Raw genomic sequence first — 21,311 nt, forward strand, 5'->3', positions numbered from 1 at the left:
TTTTCTTTTTGGAGCATGCCTAATGCACAAATTTGTTTTACGTTGCTTTCTCATTGGGTGGGGGAAGAATAAAATTTGAAAGTGAAAAAAAAAAGAATAAAATATACTTTTTGTACTTTAAATAAAAAAGAAAATTAGTCACAGATATTTCCTTCAAGTTTCATAGAAGTAAAAGATAGACATAGACACAACTCTTAGCTATAAATGCATCCTTGCTAAATAACTTTTAGGTAGCATTGAAAACATGCAAAGCAGGAAACAAGAAAATTTCTTTTAAAACAACTGACAGGTAATTTCAGTTTAATCCTATGATGGTTTCTCTGCTTCCCTACCCACTTTCCTCAACTTTGTAAAACGAAGCAGCGTTTGCTTAGGATATAGGCTAATTTCTGTAGCAAAGTTTCTTGTTCAGGTATAGAGTTGGCCCAAGTTTTAGGTCTCCAGGTACAGACAGAGTTAGACTAGGCTCTAGGTTCCACTTTTACTTTCTTGTTCAATAAGAGCTATTCAAGTTAAATACCATTTTTGGGAAAACATCGCAAATCCTTTTGCTCAAAATCTCTTCACATTTTTATTCTAAAAATTAGTAGAAAGACACTGGGCAAGTTCTAAATGAAGCTTCCAAAACACAGTTTATTCCCAGACTTCTTGGCTAAAAGAAAAGGAACTAAATTCAAAAAAAGAAAAAGGGAAAAAAGTCTTTAAAACTTTAGAATAGATCGTTGTTTAGACAACTATTGTGTATGTGTTTTAAGTATTCTAGCAACATAGCAACATTGTTGTGTGTATTGATAGCCTCTTAAATGATACAATAAAAAATTACCTGTGATTAGAAATGAGATATTGAAGTGACTTTTGTTGGAGCCAGATTTGGGGGAGTTTATTATTTCAGTAGCTATGGCGAAAAACCCATCTGGGTGCCTAGAAAACTGATCTCTCCCTCTCTACCTCTCCTCCCCCCAGTAACATGGTAATGGGCTTTGTTACATTCAAAGACAGTTATGTCAGCAATTCGCAGCCTCTCGTGGGTTTTCCAGGTCTATAAAACACACAAATTATACCCAAATATTGGCATGAAAAATTAGTAAGCTCCAGGAGTTTGTGTTGTTTTAGCCATGCTTTACTGGAGAGAAGGAAAACTGTGGGCACTAAGACCCTCAGAATAGTCTCTCTAAGTCATTTTATTACTGTCTTTCCTGGTGGGCCCATTCTGATACATTCAATGTGGATTTTTGGAAGAATTTCTTAGCAGATGAGACTTGATCATTGTTGCCCATCCAGTTACCCTTCTGGATCCTTCTTGGTGGTTTGTCTTTTTGTTGTTGTTGTTGGTTTCTTTTCTAAGAATCAAGACAGCTTACACATAAAAACGTAAAAAAAAAAAAAAAACTCTCAAGTTTTTTGTCCCCCTCATACTATTTCTTTAGAAGCCACAGGGAAGCAGAACCTATATTATCTTCTTATAGGTTTTAAGATCCTGGAACTGAAAGGAGACTTAAGCTGCTATGGGTGTGCCTGCTTGCACACTGGAGATGATACGCATTCACAACCCAAGGTCAAATGTCTGTTTCTGTAACTCTTTGAACTTACAATTACCTACAATCTAATTTCCCCTTCATCACATTCCTTTTGAACCTTTGGTCCCGGGGACAGTTTCCTTATCTGTTAAGCTGGGTGAAGACTAACTGGGAAATAGAGTCATAAAGGATTTTATTACAGATATACATGTATATCTTACTTTTCTAAGATCTTTGCCCCTGGGTTGTCAAGGATCTCATCAATTCCTTCATTCTCAAGGCTCAAAATTCTGAGTAAAGAATCAGTTGATAAGCTTTTCCTGATGTGTCAGGCACCATATTAGAAAAGAGAAAAATGAAATTGTACCTACCCTCAAAGAGTTTCCATTCATTCTATCAGGTGAGGCAGCATATACATAAATGAATATTTAGAAAATATCAAGTTTTCCAAAAGTTTTTCCACTAAGACTGTAGAGATAGTTTGCACATACAAAAATGAATACAAGGTTTACTTGGGAAAGAGAGAGCCCTGATGGCTGTGAGGATCAAGAGAGTCTATACCTTTGTGTAGAAGGTTTTACTTGAACAAAAATATGAAGAAAACAAGATTCGAAAAGAGAAAGTTGGGGTGAATTTCAGGCATAGGTTGGTTGGTTGGTTTCTTGTTGTCTTTTATTCTTGAAGAGTACCAAAATGGCATCACTATGCTAAAGTCAAGTTTCAGTATGTCCAGCTGTGGCTGATCAGACCAATACGAGCTAGGAATGCTTTACCCCACAAATAGTCTGTGTGAACATTTGGGGTGGATTCTCTAAATGTGCACATCCTATATTTCCTTTGAGCTGTTTCAGTTCTGCTTTGCTCATAGGGCACAGCGCCTTTTCTGATAAGGACATGCCATGCTAGTCAATCTTGGGCCAGTATGTTTCATATCTCACAATCAATTCCAACATTCTTAAAAGGGACTTTGAGAGTATCCTTGTATTGTATCTTTCTGACCACCATGTGAATGCTTTTCTTGTGTGAGTTCTCCATAAAATAGTCTTTTTGGTAAGCATACAATTTACATTTGAACAACCTGTCCAGCCCATTGGAGTTGTGCTCTCTGAAGCCGAGTTTGAATACTTTGGCAGTTTAGTTCAAATAAGGACCTCATTTTCTTGTACCTTATCCTGCCAGGTGATCTTGAGAATCTTCCTAAGTTGTCGGTCATAGGAAAGAGCCAGTGAATAGGCATAGAAATGGGAGATGTAGATCATGGGTGAGGAACAACTAGGTCAGGTTGGCAAGACTACAGAGTGATGAAAGCAAGAGTAATTAATAAATTTGTCATGGTAGCTTGGAAAATGTTTTAAAATCAAAAGAATGGAACTTATAATTGATACTAAAGGCAATAGGGCGTCATAGTTGTTTATTGAATAAGAGAATGACATGGTTAGATTTACTTTTTGATTCTACTAAAAATTCATTTTTCCTGTGTATGGTTATGCTGAGATTCATGGGGTAATTTAGTCTGTGTTATTCTTTGTGTGTATTGAAATATCATATTCCACTCTGTATTCAGCAGATCCATGCAATTCTCTCATGATCGTTTTTTAACTCTACGTTTTAGTTTGTTTGGTCATTGATTTTAAGGAATCTAATCATTATTATGTTATCTATCTTTGGCCTTTTTTTATTGGCACCATGATTTTTGACAATAGATTTTCTTCCATTTTTTTCTTCAATCTTTGGACATTGTTGTAATATTGCTTGTTTTTTCATGAAACTGAGTTTTATTTGCCCTGTTGCAGCCTATATTTCAGAGAATTTACTAATTAGGTAAGGTTTTAAAAGCTTTCTATTCTTAGTTATTTAGTTTTTTTCCAATTCTTCCCTCTGTCTCAAAACCTCATTTCAATTCTAATTTAATTTTTCATCTCTTGTTTCACTTCTTCCATGCTACTGCAGTCCTTATGACCAAGTCACTTTTTCTATCTCACAGTCTGCTTGTAGTTATTGTAGAATTGCTTTCTTCTTCTAAGCTTACCTCGTAGGCTTTTCTTAATCCAACAGGCATCATTTGGATACCATTCTGGTCTTATTCCTTTATCACAGTCATTCTTGCTCTCGCTCTTAACCCAGAGTTGGCAATGACTCTTGTTATGGTTGTGACAGATGGTACATCACAATTACTCAGTGCTGATGGAGCCACATTGATTAGTGATAAGGACATGATCTTAGATAGATGGACTGAACACTTTCATAGTGTTCTCAACAGATCATCATCAAACAGTGCTAAGGTCATTGACCATTTATGACAGGTTGAAGTCAATCCCTCCTTCAGAGGTTTTGAGGGCCATTAGTCTCCTTTCACATGGCAAAGCACCCGGTGGTGATTCTATTCCAGCTGAGATTTACAAGGTAGGGGGACCATTGCTTATACAAAAACTGACTGAAATTTTCCAGGTTATATGGCAAGAGTAGGTTATCCCCTAGGAGTTCAAGGATGCCTCCATTGTCCATCTCTATAAAGATAAAGGGAATAGAATGTCCTGCAGCAATCACAGAGGAGTCTCTTTCTTAGTCAGTGCTGGTGAGATTCATGCTAGAGTCCTCCTTAATAGGCTGATCCTTAACCTGGAAGATGGTCATCTACCTGAGAGCCAGTGTGACTTCAGAAAGGGCCAAGGAACAGTCGATATGGTATTTGCTGCCTGACAACTCCAGGAGAAATGCCAGGAACAGAATAGAGTTCTGTACACAATGTTTGTAGATCTGACCAAGATCTTTGACACTGTTGTTAGTCATGAGGTCTTATGGAAAATTATGTCAAAATTTGGTTGCCCAGAGAAGTTCATCAGTATTGTACGTCAATTTCATGATGGCATGTTTGCCTGGGTTCTGGATAGTGGACAATGCTCTAATGCATTCTCATTCACCAGCAGAGTGAAATAGGGCTGTATGCTTGCTCCCATGCTTTTTAGCATGATGTTTTCAGCCATGTTGTCAAATGCTTTCAGTGAGGATGAACACGGCATCAAGGTCAACTACTGTACTGATGATAAGTTCTTCAATTTGAAAAGGCTACAAGCCAAGACCAAAGTAGAGGGAGTGTTGGTGCATGATTTTCTGTTTGCAGATGATTGTGCACTCAATGCAGCTACTGAAGCTGAGATGCAACAAAGTATGGATCAATTCTCTTCTGCCTGTGCTGATCTTGGTCTAATAAAGACAACACAGGTGCTCCATCAGGCACCACCACACCATTCATACATGGAACCATCAATTACAACAAATGGAGAAGTTTTGAACGATGTAGATAAGTTCACTTACCTTGGTAGTGTACTTCCCAGGGATGTATACATTGATAATGACATTGATACACACATTAGAAAAACTAGCTCAGTGTTTGGGAGGCTCTGAAGAAAAGTTTGTGAGAGAAGAGGTATTAGACTGATTATCAAACTGAAGGTCTACAGAGCCATTAAGCTAACCTCATTGTTGCATACCTGTTAAACATGGACAACCTACCAGCGCCATGCCAGGAAATTGAATCACTTCCATTTGAACTGTCTTAGGAAGATTCTGAAGATCACCTGGCAGGATAAGGTACCAGATGCTGAGGTCCTTGTTTGAACTAAACTGCTAAGCACTCAAACTATCCTTCAGAGAGCACAACTCAGATGAGCTGGCCATGTTGTTCAAATGCAAAATCTACAGTTGCCAGAAAAACTATTTTATGGAGAACTCACATGGGGCAGGCAATCACATGGTGGTCAGAAGAAACAATACAAGGACACTCTTAAGCTCTCTCTCAAGAACTTTGGATTTGATTGTGCAACATGGGAGACACTGGCACAGGACTGCTCAGCATGGCATGCTCTTATCAGAAAAAGTGCTGTGCTCTATGAGCAAAGCAGAAGTGAAACAGCACAAAGGAAACCTAGGATGCACAAATTTGGAGCATCCACCCCAAATGTTCACCTGGACTATCTGTGTCCAATCTGCGGTAGAGTATTCCAAGCTCATGTTGGTCTGATCAGTCACAGTCAGACACATTGAAGCTTCACTTTATCATGGTAATGTCATTTTGTTTCTCTTCAAGAATGAAGGACAACAAGCATCATTGGTTGTTCTAAAATAATTTGCTGATATTTGCTCAATTTTGTGGGATGACTAGTGAGAGAAATGAGTATTAATAACCAATGATTTGGGGTGATCTAGAGTTTCCCCCTTTTTATGAAGTCCTGATTTAAAAAAGAAAAAGTTCAATCTCCTGAAGGAAGTTGCTGATAATGAGATTAGACTTTCTTGTTCAAGACCCTGCCTATTTGGAGTAGACATTGTGTTCTGCTCAGCCTGGGCATAAATTCTTTGGATAGAAAGCCCAAGGCTACGGGTGGTCTGGGTAAAAAGATAGTCCCTCTTCCAAAGGTGATATGATATACTCAGTCCCTCATTGAATATCTACTCTTTGAAGTGTATATAAAACTGTGAGCCTATTGCCAAAATTATCTTCAGTCTAAGAAAAACACCCAAATGACCATTTTTTTTAAATTAATAAATGTGCTGGTCATATTAATAAAATGATTAAATTGCTCAGAAATTAAGTCTATCAAAACTTTTTTCATCTCCGTACTAGACTTCTTCTCAACATGCTTTTATGTTGTCATCTTAAGTGGAAGTTTTCAACACTAGAGTATTTGATGTTCCTTTACAAAATTATTCTCTATTTAAAATATGCTTTCTGGGAAATAATGGCAAGAAGAATTGATATAAAATGTGGCATCTTCCAGGGAGATATATTAGTCTGTTTTGGTTTTGCCTAGCATTCAATCCATTATTCTAAATCCTAAGGAGAAGTGAATATGGCTTCTAAGTCAACAAGGGAATCATATCAAAACATCATATTAATCATTTGATATACATGAATGATATCAAATTATATGACTCCACTGAGAAGCACTTTAAACAGTTACATCATCTCATGGAAACATTCTCCAATATCATAAGGTCATTTGGACCCAATAACTTTTAAATTATTAATATCCATAAAGAAAGACTAAAGACCTTGAGCTTGATTCCAGACATCAAATTGAACCAACAGATGAAGGCAATACTTATAAATACTAGGGTATTGTATAATCAAGAAACAAGCATAAAGATGGAAATTTTACTGTTCTTGGGCCTCCTATATTTGGGCTAAATATACTAAGGACACTGACTTAGTTCCTGAAGCCTAGAACAAAGCACAATTTTAGAAAACTTAACACCTACATAATAATATTCTTTTTTATGTTTTTGACATGGTCCAATATAAAACAACATATAAAACAACACACCAGCAAGTTACCAACCAAAAACCTATATAATGTTAATAAAACACTGGGCGCTTCCCTCTCATCACTCCGTGAAATCTATAGAAAAACTAAGAATTCCTCATCAAGAAGGAGGCAGAGGACTGATAAATATTCTTAAGGCATATTTTCTCTCACTGTCATCATTGCAAAACCCCTTGACATCATCTTCTATTCTGTCCTACTTTTGTCATAGAGATGGTCCTTTTCACCAGTTAACCCCTGTACATGTGAACTTGATCCAACCTATATCCTTTCATCTTCTCTAGCAGATTGTATCCTTATTCATCTACCCCACCTATCTCTTCTAGAAATCCTCAAACTCTCAACTGGTTTCTTCTTGCTTCCCTCAAATATGCCTAATTTTCCTATAACTTTAAAAAAAAAACAACAAATCTTTACTGGACCAAAATTTTCCTTCAGACTATCATCCTATATTTTTACTCTCCTTTTCATTCAAATTCCTTGAAAAAGTTTTTTGTACTTGCTGATTCCATGTTCTTCCTACTCACCTACTCTTTAGCCTTCTGCTGTTGTCATGAGTTTCCAGGATTTCAGTTATTATCTATATGCTGATGATTTTTAAATCTCCTTATTCAACTCTACCTTCTCTGCAAACCTCCAGACTTGCCTATTACTCATCTCAAACTACATGTTTTTTGCACACACACACACACACACACACACACACACACACACACATTCTACTTGAACTTAGTTGCTAGCATGTTGTCTACGAAATTAGGCAGTATGCTCTTTGAGAGCAGGGAGCAGAATGATCTTTGGTTTTTCTTTGGTTCCCAACATTAAGTTCAGTACCTAGTAAATGCTTATTGATTGATCGACTGACTGAGCTTCTCTCCAAAGTTACCAGTGATTTCTCAATTAACAAAACTGATGGTTCTCCTCAGTCATAATTCTTCTTGACCTATCTCATTGCAGTTGATGATGTTACTACCCTCTTGTCCTGGCAATTCTATCCTCTCTGGGTTTTCAGTGTTAATGGCATATTTTTAGTTTAAGTTAATCTGCATTATTAATATTCTCTCCATCAACTTTCTTAAGTGTAGACAATCAACAAAACAATAAGTCAAACCCAGATTTGTAATATTTGATGATTTCCAAGAGATTAATGCTCACACTGAAAATTTAACAACCAGATCTAGATTGTACAAACTGGCTACAGCACATCCTTGCATTTCACCTCACATATCCAATCAGCTGGAAATCTTGGCTGCTTCTATTTCCACATCCCTCATATATAACACCTCCTTTCCACTTATGCAACTACTGCCCTCATCAGTTCTCTTCTTGATTATTGCAACAACCTCCTTGTTGGTTTTATGGTCTCAAGTGTCTCTCAACTCCAATCTAACTTACCTACTTCTGCCAAGTTAATTATTCTTAAGCAAATAATTGACCTTGTGACTCTTCTACTCAAGCAACGTCACTGGCTTTCTATTACATTTAGGATAAAATATTAACTACTCTGCTTAGTTCTTAAAGTCTTATACAACTTGAGCTCATCTCTCTTTCCAGAATCATTCTTCATTACTCTTCCTCCTGAATTCTTTGATGAAGACAAAATGCCCTTCCTTCTGTTCTTTGTAGCCAACACTCTATCTCTTGTTTCTATACTTTTTAACTCACTGTTCCCCTTCCCTCAAATGCACTTAATTTTAACTACATCTAATAGAGTTTATTGCTTTAAGAGCCAGCTTAGGCACCATTTTCTGCATTAAGCCTGTCCTTATCCTCTCACTTCTAGTTCCCTTTCTCTCTAACTACCTGGTGTTTGACTACTTTGTTTGTATGTGTATGTATGTGGGTGTATTTATTGCATTTTACATTTATGGTCTATGTAATTTTACATGCAATACAATTTTATACAATTATCATGTGTCTTATGTCTAATAATATATTGTATCTCTATATACTTACATGTTATATACAATTTTATGTGTATATGTATATGTATATGTATATATAATTTTATATGGGAAGATACACCACTAGATTTTAAGCTTCTTTTGAGTAGGGATTTTTTTTGGTTATTTGTATTTGTATCCTCAGTAGATCTAATAACCTATACGTACCCCAAGATTTGTCCAAAGATAATCAAAACTGAGTTATCTCAAAATGGGGCCTCTGAAAAAAGTGACAGGCACATGAATTCAACTAACTATATTTTCAATAAGTAATTACTGAACAAATGACAGAGTCATGCATATTTATTTATAAAAATGGACCAGTTGATGACAATAATTCAGCATCAGGTCATTGCCTCTAGAAATTACAGAAAGGGCAGTTTTGTGGCACAGTAAATAAGAGTGCCACCCTAACATCAGGAGGATCTGAGTTTAAACCCAGCTTTAGACATTTACTACCTGTATGACCCCTGGGCAAGTCACTTAACCCTGATTGCCTACAAAACAAAAAAAGATATTAGAGAAAGGTTATCCTTAGGAAATTTGGCTTGTGGATAAGAGACAGATTACGCAAAGGAGTAGTGAAAACTATGCAAAACATATCACTTCAGGTTACAAAAATGTATCAGCCATTATAAATGAAGTACATGATCAGGTAGCTAATGTTAAACACCAGAATTTTGTTCTCTTTTATAAACTAACAGATGATAAATTCTGTTATAAATGAAAGGACAGGAACTGTAAAGGATGGGAATCTGTAAATCTTTATTGGTATAGGCAATTCCCAGCTGAAGAAATTCTATATACGACTGCAGGTTGGTATTCTCTCTGAAATTATAGTCTTATTAGAGTGTTGCCTATAAGAGCACAGTAGAGGATAAATGACTTGCCTAGGGTTTCCTAGCTCGTGCATGTAATAGGCAGGACTTAGATCAAGGTCGCTCTAACTTTGAGGCCAGCACTCTACCTACTATGCCACAGAGCCTCTCTTAACAAATGCAAAACCCAAAATGTACTTAAGAGTTTAATAGATTTTTATTGGCCTTTTTTTATCCCTGAGTTGTTTTAGGTCATGTCTGACTCTGTGACCCCATTTGGGGTTTTCTTGACAAAGATACTGGAGTGTTTTTACCACTTCCTTCTCCAGGTCATTTTACAGATGAGGAAACTGTGGCAAATGGGGGTAAGTGACTCGCCCAGAGTCACACAACTACCAAGTGCCTAAGGCCAGATTTGAACTCACAAAGAAGTCTCCTTCAATTCAGGCCCAGCTCTCTATCCACTGCACTACTTAACAGCAGCCTCATTCAAACAGAACTATTACCCACAATCATTCTGATCCATAATAAATTAGTGGTGTTTTGAATAGATGTCATCAGACTGAATGCTCTTAATCTCCAAATTGCAAAGAATGAAAAGTTTTCATAATATAGAGGTCTAGTGGAAGAAATCAATATTGTGTGGGAACAGGATGAGATACATTTCACACCTATCGTACTATTTCCTATTGGCACTTTCCCAAAATGCTTATGATGAAACTAAAGAAGATGAACTTACAGCCCAATACTCTTATTCAATTACAAAAATAACAAATAACCATTTTATCTGCCTGGCAATAAGCCACGAAATATTAAACTAAAAGAACAAAGCAGCGTATCAACTTAAACTCAGACTATTTTTGAACTGTGTTCCATTAAAAAGAGATGAGGAGGAGCATGAGGTAATATCAATGGTGAAAATAACAGCACACATTTATATAGAACTTTCAGACATTCAAATCACTCCATACATTATTCCACATTAAATACACTGAGGTTGTTGTTATCCCAGTTTTAAAGAAGATACTTTGGTTTAAAGAGGTTGGAAGACAGCCAGGATCACACAGATCATAAGTGTCTGAAGATATATTCCGTGATTAGTTTTGTACCCACATTGTAGTCATAGCATCCTAAGTTTTACTTCATTATTCTATCTCATAAAATAAGATTTTGATTATTTTCTTCACCCCAACAATGCCAATTCCCTGAATAGAAGTTTATCCCTCCCCCCTCTATATCCTCATTACAAGTCCTGATTCATGCTACTTCCCTTACAGTCACCCCTTCTGCCTACAGGCAACTAAATAACACCATAGATAGAATGATAGACCTGAAGTTCAAATCTGGACTCAGACACTTGGTAGCTGTGTGACTCTGGATGAGTCACTTAACTCTATATGTCATAGTTTCCTCTTCTGAAAAATGGGAATAAATACAGCACCATCATCCAGAATTGCTTAGAGGATAAAATAAGACAATGTTTGTAAAGCATTTTTGAACTTTAAAGTGTTATTATTGCAGTCATTATCATCACCATCATTATCTTCATCATGATCTATTTCTACACCTAATATTTATCTGTTACTTTGGAAGCCTTCTACAGTGGTCCTGATCTATATCTTGTAACTGGATCCAAGTGGCTCCAGAGGAGAAAGTGAGGCTGATAAATTTGCAAAGCCCTCCCTCATTTAAATCCAAGTCAATGCAATTCATGCATCAAATTCCTAATGTCATGGTCCTCTTCATGAAGGAAGGACAAACAACAAACTATGAGCAATCTATCTTCCCCACTGGGGACTCAACTGACCAATTCCTATTGGGCAATGAAGCTTTTTCTTTCCTTCCTTCCTTCCTTCCTTCCTTCCTTCCTTCCTTCTTTCCTTCCTTCCTTCTTTCCTTCCTTCCTTCCTTCCTTCCTTCCTTCCTTCCTTCCTTCCTTCCTTCCTTCCTTCCTTCCTTCCTTCCTGGCTTCCTGCCTTGCTGCCTTTCTTTCTTTCCTCTCCTCTTTCCTCCCCTCCTTCCTTTCCCATTGTCCACATAATGTGCCATACCCTTACCTCCAGGTGCTCTGCTCAAAGGAATGTAAATTTTGATGGCTGAAGACTACTGAGATATCTTGAGGTTTCTGGACTGGATTTCTTTCTCAAAGACTATGTCTCAAACCCAATTCACTTTGGCTGTCATAGATTGACCAACAATAGATCCCAGCCCAAGCACCACTTAGTGATCATTATTTGGGCTCTGATGGCTCAGAGTGAATGAAATAGCAATTGTTTCTGTTTTGACCAGAAACACTGAGCATCCTCCCCTCCCAGAATTTTTTTTTTTAATCAGGTAAAAGGGAATCATTCTTTGGTTCATTTCTTACTTACCCTTAATCACCGAATGGGTATTGATTGTCTCAGTCAAAATGAGAACTTGGAAAGACTTTGTCTTAAAAAGGCCAAGAACTCCCACTGCATCCAGGACTGGATGACTTTGTACATTCCTCCCTCCCTTAAATCCACTTCACTTGCAAGTCATGGCATCACCTTCCTCATGCCATGCTCCTCTTCGAGAGTGGAAGATAAACAATAACAATCTGTTACTTTAGATTTTTTGAGGTTGGATGGAGAAAGCATAGGACAGCTGTGATCTAGCTGGTCAGGTGACCAAATAAGAACTTCATTGTCTTCCCTGTTTTGTTTTGTTTTCCTTTTTGAGGATGCTCAATGGAGTGAGGAGGTTGAGTAAAGAGTAGTTTTACCTTTTGGGAGGGGCAAAGAATGATCTTTTTACTCCCACAAATTCCAAAAATAGGGACCAGAGGAAGGAATGAGTCTCCCTTTCATTTTTACTTTTCACTTCAAACCTGCAATGCCTAACTTACAAGCCCCTTACACCAAAGGAATTTGTATACTATTTGTTTACAAGCCATGGAAACCCTCTCTTGAACTTTACCCAGAACTGTCCTTGAATTTTCCCACTTGGTCAATTCTCTGGTTCATTTCTTTGCCTGAGACTTTGACCCATCCTAGTCAACTGACCTTTATTGTAGCTCACACCCAATCTTCCAGTTCTCTGTTAACCCTAACCTAGCCCAATATTTCATTGTCTGTTATCTCTGGATTGCCCCCTGGCTACTTCCCACTCTTGATGCTATCTAGACCCCATTCTCTCTTGGTCTTGGTTCAGGTCCCTGGCATTCTGGGCCCCTCCTTGTCACCCCAGACTACTTGGCCACTCCTAGATCCTTCCTGCAGTCTTTGTGTATATAATATCCATCTTGCCTCCATTAAAATGTTCAGATTTCTTAAGAGTCTGGCCAATTCAGAGATTTTTAGAATCACACCCACCTTCTATTGGTGTTCTAATAAACCTTGTCTTTGACTGAAAGAAGGCTTGGGTCAAATTCATTCTGGCCAGAATTGTGTGTTGCTATTTCAGGGTCCCAGAAGCCCTAAACCTCAACAATCATCACTTGCTAATATACATGTCTTTAAAACTACCTAATTACACTGTTCATCTCATTTTACATAATGTTTTAAGGTTTGCAAGGGCAGCTAGGCGGCACAGTGGATGGAGCACTGGGTCTGGAGTCAGGAAGACTCATCCTCCTGATTTCAGGTCTGGTCTCAGAAATTTGCTATCTGTGTGAGTCTGGGAAAGTTGCCTAGTCATATTTGCCTCAGTTTCCTCATCAAAAAAATGAATTGGAGAAGGAAATGGCAAACCACTCCAGTGTATTTGCCAAGAAAACCTCAATAGGATCATGAAGAGTCCAACATGAAAGAAAACAACTGAACAATGATAACGACAACATTTTCAAAGTACAATATATATATTCTCTCATGTAGAATGTCTCTTTATCCCAGTGGACTAAGCGCACATTCTTAGGATGAACATGGTTTACAACCCCTGCCCCCATGTTCTTTATTCTGAATCTGCTTTCAACCCCAGATTGAGTTCACACTTATATTTTCCTCTGGGGTGCAACCCTGGTAGGTAGGTGCTATTACTGTCACTATTTTACGGATGGGAAATATGAGGTTAAGAAACTTAGTGACTCGCCAAAGGTCACATAGCTAGAAAATGTCTGGAAGAAGATTTGAGTTCAAATCTTCTCGATTTTAAAACCAGTGCCCTTTCCACTATTCTGTATGGATGAGTGGACAACTGCCCATATTTTCCCTTAGGATGCCTTCAGCATCTGTGTATGTTATTCTCATAACCACATTTTACAGATGAGAAAGTATTCAAATTTCTTGGTCATTGCTGAAATTCTCCTAAAATATTATTTAGTTGTTCTTGTTATAAAAAAGATAATCTATTACGATAAAGTTAATACTATTCTCTAAAGAAAAAAATTCAATTTTCTTTTTAAATTTTAAAATGCCATTCAAATGCTTTTGTATCTTTCTATTATACTTCAGGTACTTATCATGTCATAATTAAACTATTGAAATAATGTCCTTTCTGATTTCAATCTTTATTTTTTCCAACCCTTTCCAGGTTTATTTTCCATTGTTTGCTACCATGGGTCCTGCACAAAAGTCTTTCTGTATTACTTCATGAACATTCAGTACATCTTCCTTTCTCCATGACTGTGGTCAGCTTGTTCCTTCTACTTTGGACAGAATTCAGATAGATTTCTAGATATTCTTGAAGGATTTCTTCAAATGTAACTTTCTCCATATCATCCTTGATCAACCAAACAAGTAGTGATTTTGGTTGTCCCTCCCTCTATACTGCTGGGTGGTCTGACCAGAGATATCGCATTCCACTTATCACTTAGTGTCTTGAATTGCAGTTATATAGACATGCTGTTATATATGTATTGTGTATTTATATATTATTTCTACATATATATAATGTGCATATACATACACATATATATATATATATATACACACATTTATATATGCTGTATTTGTGTGTGTATGTGTGCTGCTTCCCTGTTGTTCAATTAATTTAGTCATATCTAACTCTTCATGACCTTGTGGACCATATTGTCTATGGGGTTTTCTTGGCAGAGATACTGGAGTGGTTTGCCATTTCCCTCTCCAATGGATTAAGGCAAACAGAAGTTAAGTGACTTGCCCAGGATTGTGTTCATCCTTCATTTTCAAAGAGGACCATGACATCAGAGAAATGATGACATGGCTTGCACTTGACTTTGCTTTAAGCGAGAGAGGACTGTGCAAGGTCACCAGCCTCACTTTCTCCTCCTGAACCATTTGGGTCCAGTGACCACATATTCATCAAGATGACTGGAGATGGCCCAGGATGCAATGGGAAACCTTGGGCTTTTAGGCTAAGGCCTTTTCAGGTGCTCACTTAAAGTGAAGTAATGGCCATTCAGTGAACAGGCCTTTTTAAAAGGTAGTCAGGGGGATGGTCCTTTAAAAAAAGGAGAAAATAAATAGATGAATTACTCTGGGAGGGGCAGGAGCCTCAGAATTATTGTTTATAAGAGAAACTGTTGCTATTGACATTTACTCTAAGCCAGGAGGGTCCAAAACCAGCCATTGAGTGGGGATTGGGCAGGAACCCTTTGCTGTTCAATCCATGGTCTTCAGAGTGCATGGGGTACAAGGCTTTAGGGTAGAAGGGAAGGAAAGAGAAGGGAAGGGAGAGGAGGAGAGGGGAGGGGAGGGGACAAGAGGGGAAGGGAGAGGAAGGAAGGGAAGGAACTTGTCCAGAATTATACAGTTAGTAAATGTCTGAGGCCAGGTATGAACTGGTCTTCCTAACTCCACATCTCATGCTCTATCCACTGAGCCATTTATTTGCCAATGACTTAGCTTTCCTATGACATTCCAAACTCTTTGAAGGCAGAGGTAAGTCTTCTACAGATCACAGAATGATAGACTTGATGGGTACCTGAACACCATTAACTACCTTCTTTTAGTTTGATTCCTTTAAGCTAGCATCTGGCAAGAAACAACATTATATTGTACACAATAACAGTAAAATTGTGTGATGATCAATTATGATAGATAACTCTTCTCAGCAATACAATGATTCAGTAACGATTCCAAAAGACTCATGATGGAAAATGCTATTCATATCCAGGGAAAAAACTATAAATTCTGAATACAGATCAAAACATGTTACTTTCATTTTTTTTGGTTTTTCTTTCTCATAGTTTTTCCCTTTTATTCTGATTCTTCTTTTACAACATGACTAATGTAAAAATGTGTTTAACACTATTGTACATGTATAACCTATATCAGATTGCTTGCTATCTTAGGGAAGAGGGTTGGAAGGGACAGAGGGAGAAAAATTTGGAACTCAAAATCTTACGAAAATGAACGTTGAAAACTTTTATGTAAAATTGGAAAAAATAATAAAATGCTACTAAGAGCAAAAAGAAAATAAAAAGAGAGACACACAACATTATAAGGGGAAAGTTCTCTCCTTCTAAGGCATAAATGTGGCTTTGTGAAAATAGGCATTTTTTTGCCTGCATTGATGTTGTCCTTTTTTTTTTTTTTTCAACTTAGGCTGAATTAATCTGGAATCTACATCCATGGGAGTTTTGTAAAGTCAGGGCTATGAGTTGCTCTGCCTTTGGGAGTCAGCTCCATGCCACGTTTTGCAAACAGCACAGGATTTACACACAAGGAATGAACTTCAGGATCCAGCCTAGCAGGAGCTGAGACAGAACTCATCCTTCAGGAAAGTTGTATTTGGATGTGGATTTGGTAGAAACATTGCTCCGTAGAAACTGCATTGTCTGAACCCATTCATCACAGAGATCAAGGTGGTACAGGAAAATTTTTGTACTTCTGTTTTTGCTATATCTTTGAAATAAATATCCTTTATTATAACCTTTATTTTTTTTTAATGCCCACTCTAGTGTCTACCATAGATTATTCCTTTTTGTTCACAAGTATAGCAGAGAAGACTCTGCTAAATGCTTTCCCAAAATCTAGGCAAATAACCATAACATTTCTCTGATCTATCAATCTAGGCATCTTGTTTAAAATAAAAAAAAAAAAAGAAAAGAAAAAAAGAATGAGACATATACTAATCTTGACATCATATTGGCTGACTCTTTGAGATCAGTACTTTCTTTACTTTCTTTTCCAGATGTTCACTTATGGTACTATTAGCATTACACATTTTAGAGGCTCTGATTCAAGCTCACTGATCTATAATTTCCAGATTTTACTGTCCTATATTTTTTTTAAATTAGAATATTTGCCTTTTTCCAGTATGATGGAACCGTACCTATTTCCCACTATCTTAGAAACAATATTGGAAACATCATATTTAATATCAACACAAAACCAAAATTAGTATAATATTTATGTACAAATTAAGGAATTTTAATGCATGAGATGAGTAAGTAAGCATTTATCAAGTGCCCATTATGTGTCCAACACTGTTCTAAACTCTAGAAATATAAATAAGATTTTAAAATAAGCAAGCAAAGAAAAATAAAATGAGGCAGTCTCTACTCTCAAGGGACTCAAAGTCAATTTGGGGAGTCCATACATATGAATTCATCTGTACAGTGGCTTAAAAGACCTGGAAAGCTTCCCCTCAAAGTCCCCATAAGGAGTCCCTGCCCTTTCATTCTCATTCAATTTTCCTCATATGATCATATTAGGTATATTCTCTATACCTCTGGTTCTACATTTCTATTTTCAACTTATTTAATAATTATTGATAATATGTCAGCAGTTGTAGCTGCCAATTATTTCAGTGTCTTTAGATATGATTCATCAGGAACCAGTGACATAAATTTACCATGAACTGCCAGGTGGGCCCTGACTCCCTCCCTATCTAAGTATCAGTTCTCCGTTCAGCACTTGCATTTTGTGAATGTTTAGCCTGGTTAAATCACACATAGTTTGAAATTATTAAATGTATGTTAATTGTAAAATGTTGAAGACATAAAAGTACAGCCTTAGTATGGAAGAGAACCTATTCTTATTCCTGCTCTGGTCAACATATTAGGTGCTTCTCTCCCACCAACCAATTCAGTGCTGTTACTGTGAATAAGTTGCACCTAAGCCCATTCATTAAGAAAAACATACCCACCCACAAAGTTAACATTCATCTGGAATGAATGCCAGTACTGCCTATTGCCACAAAATTTGGGGAACCCTTTGCTGTTGGCTACTTGCACAAGAAGATAAATCTAAAAGTGAGAGTTGATTCTGTCTAATCTGTGTAGGCAGTTCTGGCAAGAAACAGTGAGGAAGGAAAAAAGAAAGTGCTTTTAGTCCTGGCAAGGTTGCCCTCCTGCATGCCCACATGCTTAATTACAACCATAATTCATAACCTCCCCCATTTTTTCCTATACACTCATAATATTATAAATACGAACTACTATTTTTCCAAGGTTGTGTTATGTAGTCCAAGAAGACTAGTAAAGCCTGAAAGCAAAGGGATGTACACGAGTGATTACAAGCATGGAGAAAACTGAAAATAGGCTTTTTTTTCCTCGCAGTTGATTGTGTGATATATTTCATCCATCAGTCAAAAAGACCCAAAATTTCTCAAATAAAAGCTGAACTATCAAAGGGTGAAGGGATCTTGCTCTGAACAACCATAACAAGAAAGAAAATGCTATATCCCATTCCCTAAAGGTTCTATTTATTTATTGTCTCAAGTTCAGGTCCATGGAGGATAATCTGCAGACCAAGGTAGTATTTTAAAAGCAAGAAAACATTACCCATGCTGAGGCAAATTAAAAGAAGCCCGTTGTTTCTGACTGAGGTTGCAACCCAAGGATTCTGCAATACTAAATATCCTGGTACTCATGCAAAAGAAGAAGGCATTGGGTACGATTTCGATTCCCTAGGCTTTGGGTTGTTCTTAAAAGTTTTAGTTTAGCTACTTAACTGGTGAAAGTGAAATTTGATTGTTGCTGTCTGGGTCAATCCTTTTGGAGGGGCAAAGAAATAAAAGGACATAGAGAGATGATGCAGCAAACTCCGAATCATTCAATGTGACTTTAAGAAAAGGTCCATCAGTAGGAACTTTCTCCCTCAGTGATCCTTATCAATATCAACATAAATATTTGTATTAGCAATCATATCAATATTAGCATCCCTTTCTTCTAATCTTTGTTGATATGGTTCTGATAGAAGCAATGTGAGGGCAAGTCTATACACTGTTCTTTTTATTATTATTAATACTATGGCTCTTGTTATCTCATTTGAATCTTTAAAGACGAAGTTTAGCTAGAAACAATCCAGGGTTAAGTGCCTGCCATACTAATATTCTTTTATTATTATTATTTTTACCTTTATAATTGCATTTATGTCCTTACAAATGAAGTTGATAGAAATAATCCTGAACATGTTGCTCTCCTATTAGTATGATTTTATAACTGATGCTCTGTGAATCATTATATAAGCAGACAAAATAACTGCTTATTGAAGTTGAATAAAATTATTCAGATGTAAATTTGTTCTTTTCAGGTTCACTGTAAGCATTCTCAGTACCATTCCAATAGCTCATAGTAGGATGGGGAGAGCATATGTCTCATACTTTTCCCATATATGATTTTGATTTCATCAGTAAGGTCTCTATACTTCTAAAACTTCATTCCCTGTAGTCTATTGAGCATAAGCATCTGAGATGGCAACAATTATTAAAAATATTAATATTATTTTTAAAATATATTCTTAAATACTTATGAAACAATATCCAGATGATTATGGGCAACAAATTGGTCAATAATGATGGCTTGGTTGAAGAAAAACATATTGTAAAGTTTTAGGAACAACTGTTGAGTTCTGTTCTTGCTACTAGGAAATAAGAAATACAGGCAATAGGGTACAGAAAGTTATCTGGCCATACAGGACAAAAGAGAAGATAGGGACAAGGGAAGGGAGGCATGATAGAACAGAGGGCAGATTGGTGATAGGGGCAATTAGAATGCTTGGTGTTTTGGGGTGGGGAGAGGGGACAAATGGAGAGAAAATTTGGAACCCAAAATTTTGTGAAAATGAATGTTAAAAGTTAAATAAATAAATTTAAAAAAAGAAAAAAAAAGAAAAAAATATTGTGCAAAATATCTCTAAGAAATTTTGAATTTTTTTCTATATTCGTAGTGTGAAGACTTGCTGTCCATCAGTTTAGGAAAGATAGTAAGCTTCTTCTTAATAATTCTAGCTACCAAGACTGGTTTTGTAATGTATTCAGTAGGTGTTACACTTTTAAGCCTTCAAGGATAGCACAGCTTCTACCACTTTTTTTTTTTTTTTAATAATCTACATTGATTACTAAATCCGGGCTTCTTAAAGATAACTCTTCTGCAACTTCCAATGGAAAAGATCTAGTCCCAAATTGCCATCATAAACGTTTTTGTTTCCACAAACAATTCTATGTGATTCAGTCATTTGATGACATATAGTTGGCTAAATATATGTGGATGTCAGCCACGAAGAACCTTTTAGTGTTATTATTGTTATTATTTCATTCTCATGTTTTTGATGGAGAGAAATGGTCCCAGGACAAAACACTATCCTATTATTCTTTTACAGGAAGGAAGGAAGAAGGAAACAAAGGTACATTAAGTAATTGCTATGTGCCAGGCACTTTGCTAAGAACTTTACAAATATTATCTCATCCGTCCTCACAACAACCTTGGGAATTAGCCATTATTATTCCCATTTTTAGAGTTGAGAAAAATTAGGTAGGCAGAATTTAAATGACTTGTCCATTCTCTGTCTCTCTCTGTCTCTGCCTCTGTCTCTGTCTCTCTGTCTCTGTCTCTCTGTCTCTCTCTGTCTCTGTCTCTCTCTGTCTCTCTCTGTCTCTCTCTGTCTCTCTCTGTCTCTCTCTCTCTCTCTGTCTCTCTCTCTCTCTCTCTGTCTCTCTCTCTCTCTCTCTCTCTCTCTCTCCATACATGCACACACAATGTTATATAGTATATAATACTCAATAGACAATTATAGGGAAGTAAAACAGCTGCTTTTTGTAGCTGAAAAAATAGATTACTCTCTACAAATTCATGATAAGCATCCTTCGTACTGAGAATGAGACTTATATTTTTAGTATAAGGATTTTGTTGTCTGTGAATTTGTGAAAGACGGTGAACTTTTGATGTGTAATGCTAAATTACAAGGTCATACTTTGCCAGGTATTTGGTTACTGTTAAATTTTTTATGATCTGCAATGTTGTAGGGCACACTTTCTACAATTTCCTTATATAATCTGAATTGATTACTCAGTTGGAGTTCCTTAAGGAGTACCCTTCTGTAGGTCTTGAATTGCCAGCTAGGTGATATGAAATTATAACTGGTCATTGTGCCGATCAGAGTTACTACGTTGTTGAAAATCTGGTATCTTCACTATATCACTGTTATTGTATACATTGTTCCCCTGGTTATACTCTTTTTTCATTAGTTCATACAAGACTTCTCAGTTTCTTTTTTTCCTGAAACCATTTCTTTCATCATTTTTACAACCCAGTAGTATTCCATTACATCCTTATACTATATTTTATTCAGCCATTCTGCAATTGACGGACATCCTCTCAGTTTCTAATTCTTTGCCACTGCAAAAAAAAAAAGAAATGAAAAAAGAAAAAAGAATGAGAACGTGAAAAGAGGTGGTCTATAATAATGTAGAACTTTATACCTTTTAAAGCTTTTCACAAATATCATATCATTTTGTCCTCACAACTCTGTGAGGTAGGTGCTAATATTCCAACTTTAGAGATGAGGCAATGGAGGCAGATAGATATTAAATGACTTGCCTAGC

The sequence above is a fragment of the Notamacropus eugenii genome, chromosome 2 (assembly GCF_028372415.1).
Source record: "Notamacropus eugenii isolate mMacEug1 chromosome 2, mMacEug1.pri_v2, whole genome shotgun sequence".
Lineage (NCBI taxonomy): Eukaryota > Metazoa > Chordata > Mammalia > Diprotodontia > Macropodidae > Notamacropus > Notamacropus eugenii.